The sequence below is a fragment of the Phocoena phocoena genome, chromosome 13 (assembly GCF_963924675.1).
Source record: "Phocoena phocoena chromosome 13, mPhoPho1.1, whole genome shotgun sequence".
Taxonomy (NCBI): Eukaryota; Metazoa; Chordata; class Mammalia; order Artiodactyla; family Phocoenidae; genus Phocoena; species Phocoena phocoena.
Window position 1 is genome coordinate 32,373,906 of NC_089231.1, and position 4,460 is coordinate 32,378,365.

A 4,460-nucleotide genomic window follows, 5' to 3' on the forward strand; every position below is an offset into this window, starting at 1 on the left:
AGTGCTAAGATAAGGCAATAATTTAAGAAACATATTTAAAAAACACAACTTCTACATGGGGTACTTAGGCCAGTTGTTTTCATTCAAAGTTCTGCCCTGTTCACTGTCCTTTCCAAAATTGCCCCTGAGTGTGGGGGAAAGGTGTGGCTTATGCGACCTCATGACAGTAGAATTTCCTCCTCTCATCTTCTAAGTCCTACAGTATCCTCTGTATCGTTTTCGATATTTTTAACCAAGGGTCGGGTCTGATTCTTTTTTTTTTTTTTTAATTTATTCAATTGTCACTAGAACACTTAACATGAGATCTACCCTATTGACAAATTTTTAAGTGTACAATATATTATTGCTAACTATAAGTGCAATGCTGTACATCAGACCTCTAGAGCTTCTTGCTTGAAACTTTGTGCACTTTGATTAGTAATTCCCCATTTCTCCCTCCCCCCAGCCCTTGGTAACCATTTGATTCTGTTTACTAGACTGGTTTACTCGGAGGTATGTCAAAGACAGGCAAGTGGACCCATGATAAATAGGCACTTTCTACTGGAATACATGAACTGGTCCCTTTGCCTTTGGGTCTCAAGTTCCTTCTCAACACAGTTTCTTTATTGTTACACCAGGTCGCTTCCAGTCCATTTCTGCCAGTACTTTTGACTCTCTTTGGTATTATTTGCATGTCACACGTAGGCCATGGGGACTCCTGAGCATTGTCTCAATAAAGCTGTTGCAGCTTTCTGCCACCACCTCTGTCTAGCTCATGTGGGGCTGCCCCAGGGAGTCCAGTTTACTCCTAGCATTCCTTAAAAGTGAAATATAAACAAAGACCAATCAGAATGGAGATATAATGTAAACAGTAAGTGTGTTCATAACTGTGGGAAATTCGGTCACTAGCCCCAGTGTTTTCAAACTTCCTTGTGATTGTTTGTAAGCAACCTCCCATTAGTTGGCTTGGAAGGCATAGAGTGGAGGATTAGGAAGAGGATGCTACTCTATGACCCATATGCTTTGTTACTGTCTCTCTTCCACAAGCCATCTGGTGGAAGGGGAGTAGGCTACTTACTTATTCTTCCTCTAAGTAACCCTTCAACAACATGCTGGCACCTAAAGTAAATAAGAAAACAGAATTTGATTGTCAAAGATGAGAAATGAGTTTCTTATTTTAGGGGGCTTCTGTTCAGTGAGTGATACACATTGAATAGACATTTTTCCAAAGAAGACATGCAGATGGCCAAACACACATGCAAAGATGTTCATCATTAATCATCATTCATCAGAGAAATGCAAATTAAAACCACAATGATGTATCATCTCACACCTGTCAGAATGTTTATCATCAAAAAGACCACAAATAATAAATGTTGGCTAGAATGTAGAGAAAAGGGAACACATACAATGTTGGTGGGATTATAAATTGGTGGAGCTACTGTGGAAAACATTATTACAGTTTCTCAAAAAATAGGAATACAGATACCGTATGACTCAGCAATTCCATCCTGGTGTACATTCAAAATAAAAACAAGAACATAAATTTGAAAAGATGCATGCACCCCAATGTTCATAGCAACATTGTTTAGAATTGCCAAGATATGAGAGCAACCTAAGTGTCTGTCAACAGATGAGTGGATAATGAAGATATGATATACATATACAATGCATTACTATTTAACCATAAAAAAGAATGAAATTTTGCCACTTGTTACAATATGGATAGATTTGGAGGGTACTATGCTAACTGAAATAAGTCAGAGAAAGACAAATACTGTATAACATCACCTATACGTGGAATCTATAAAAAACAAACTAGTGACTGTAACAAAAAGAAACAGACTGACAGGTACAGAGTACAAACTAGTGGTTACCAGTAGGGAGAGGGAAGGGAGAGGGGCTAGTTGATAGTGGGGGATTAACAGGTACAACTACTATGCATGAAACAAATAAGCTATATGGATATATTTTATATCACAGGTAGTATGACCAATATTTTATAATAACTATAAATGGAGTATAAACTTTAAAAATTGTAAATCATTATGTTGTACACCTGTAACTTTATATAATGTAAAAAATATGAAAACCCCATCTCAATAAAGTTGGTACATATTTTTTAAAAAAGGGTAAAAAGCCATGGATCAAGAAAAATTTCAAGATAGGAGAATATACCTAAACATATTTTAAAACATAATGATCCCTGTTACACATGCACCAACTAAGACTAAGCCTCTTGAACTATATTTATATAAATTAAAGTTGTAGTTCTTCTAGTTTGGTTGTTTACATGTTACTAGAGAATGTTCTAACATCTACCTGGCCTAAATCGTCTACTGTAAGGTTACATTTGAACACTTCCACTTGGCCTAAGGTTTCCCAATTAGAGTTACTATTTGGGTTTAGATGGCAAAAGTGAAGTTGTTCTTTCAAGCCATCCATATACTATTAAATACAAATGTTAGAAAGTACAAAATTTAGTCTTCTATTAAAATGTCAAGAGCATAAATATATTTGTCATATAATCTTGTTGCCAGTTGTAAAAGCAGAGCAGAAGGGACTGTGGTGGAAAGGACAAAGAATATGTGAATTTTTATCAGTAAAAAAAAAAGAGTACCTAGACCATTCATCATTTTCAGGTCTAAGTAGCCTACTGGGAACTCTGGACATACAGGATATAACAAAGGAATCAGAGTCCCCAAAGTAAAAGGATTATTAAGGGGAGTAAAGTGATGCTGGTCACAAAAGCAGGGTAGGAGGTAAGAATGCAACACAAAACTCACACCAACAGACTATCATCTACTTCATTCCACTTTTTGCTTCAGTCCAGCTCTGTCTCTAACACACACACACATGCACACACACACATAAATATATCAGTATAACTGTCACTCTTCAAACTATTGGTGTGAAAAATTAAATATTATAAAAAAGAAATCACATCAGTGCTCACTTCAGCAGCACATATAGTAAAATTGGAACAATACAGAGAAGATAAGCATGGACCTTGCACAAGAATGACGTGAATTTGTGAAGCATTCCACATTTTTAGACCAGAAGGGAGTAGCACAATGTATTTAAAGTCATGAAAGGGAAAAACCTACAACCAAGAATATTCAGCAAGACTCTCATCCATATTGCATGGAGAAATCGAAAGCTTTGTAGACAAGCAAAAGCTGAGAGAATTCAGCACCACCAAACAAGCTTTACAACAAATGCTAAAGGAACTTATTTAGGTACAAAAGAAAAGGTCACATCTAGAAATAAGAAAATTACAAAATGGAAAATCTCAATGGTAAAGGCAAACCTATAGTAAAGGTAAGAAATCATCCACTCACAAACTAGTAGGGAAGTTAAAAGACAAAAGTAGTAAAATTATCTGTATACACAGTAAGCACTTAAGGGGTATGCAAAATAATTACATGTAAAATATGATATCAAAACCAGGAATCATGACAGGAGGAGAGGACAAGTGCAGGAGATTTAAAATGCTTTTGAAATTAAGAGATCAGAAAACTAAAGCATTCATGTGTGTATATATATATATAGACTGCTATACCAAAGCCTCACAGTAACTGAAAAACAAAAATCTATAATAGATATAAAGACATAAAGATAGTCATCAAACCACAAGAGAAGAGAAAAAAAGAAGAAACAGAAAAAAAAAAGACTGACAAAAACAAATCCAAAACAATTAACAAAGTGTAAATAAGAATACACATATAGATAATTACTTTAAATGTAAACAAATTAAATACTGCAACTAAAAGACAAAGACTTCCTGAATGGATACATAAATAAGACCAGTATATATGCTGTCTACAAGAGACACACTTCAGATCTAAAGACAAATACAGACTGAAAGTGAGGGGATGGAAAAATGGTATTCTATGCAAATGGAGATAAAAAGAAAGCTGGAGTAGCAGTATTTATATCAAATAAAATAAACTTTAAAATAAAGACTTTTATGAGACAAAGAATGACACTTCATAATGATCAAGGGATCAATTCAAGAAGAAGATATAATAATTGTAAATATACATACACTCAACATAGAAGCACTTCAGTGTATAAGGCAAATATTAACAAACATAAAAGGAGAAATTGACAATAACACAAAAAATTGATAAACCTTTAGCCAGATTCACCAAAAGAGGGTCCAAATCAATAAAATCAAAACTGTAAAAGAAGTTACAACTGACACCACAGAAATAAAAGATTGTAAGAAACTATTATTAGCAATTATACACCAATAGAATGGACAACCTAGAGTAAATGAACAAATTCTTAGAAAGGTACAATCTCCCAAACTGAACCAGGAAGAAATAGAAAATATGAACACACTAATTATCAGTACTGAATTGAATCAAAAACAGTAATATAAAACTCCCAAAAACAAAAGTCCAAGACAGATGACTTCACAAGTGAATTCTACCAAATATTTAAAGAAGAGTTAACATCTATCCATCTGAAACTAT

At 34.3% G+C, this 4,460-nt stretch overlaps 1 non-coding gene across 1 annotated transcript; it reads left to right on the forward strand.

The window, feature by feature from the left end:
- The first annotated feature begins 2,927 nt into the window (after positions 1–2,927).
- Positions 2,928–3,032, forward strand: LOC136133349 (U6 spliceosomal RNA). The gene has a single exon (XR_010656498.1). It is a non-coding gene; the product is annotated as a U6 spliceosomal RNA (small nuclear RNA).
- The last annotated feature ends 1,428 nt before the right edge of the window (positions 3,033–4,460 follow it).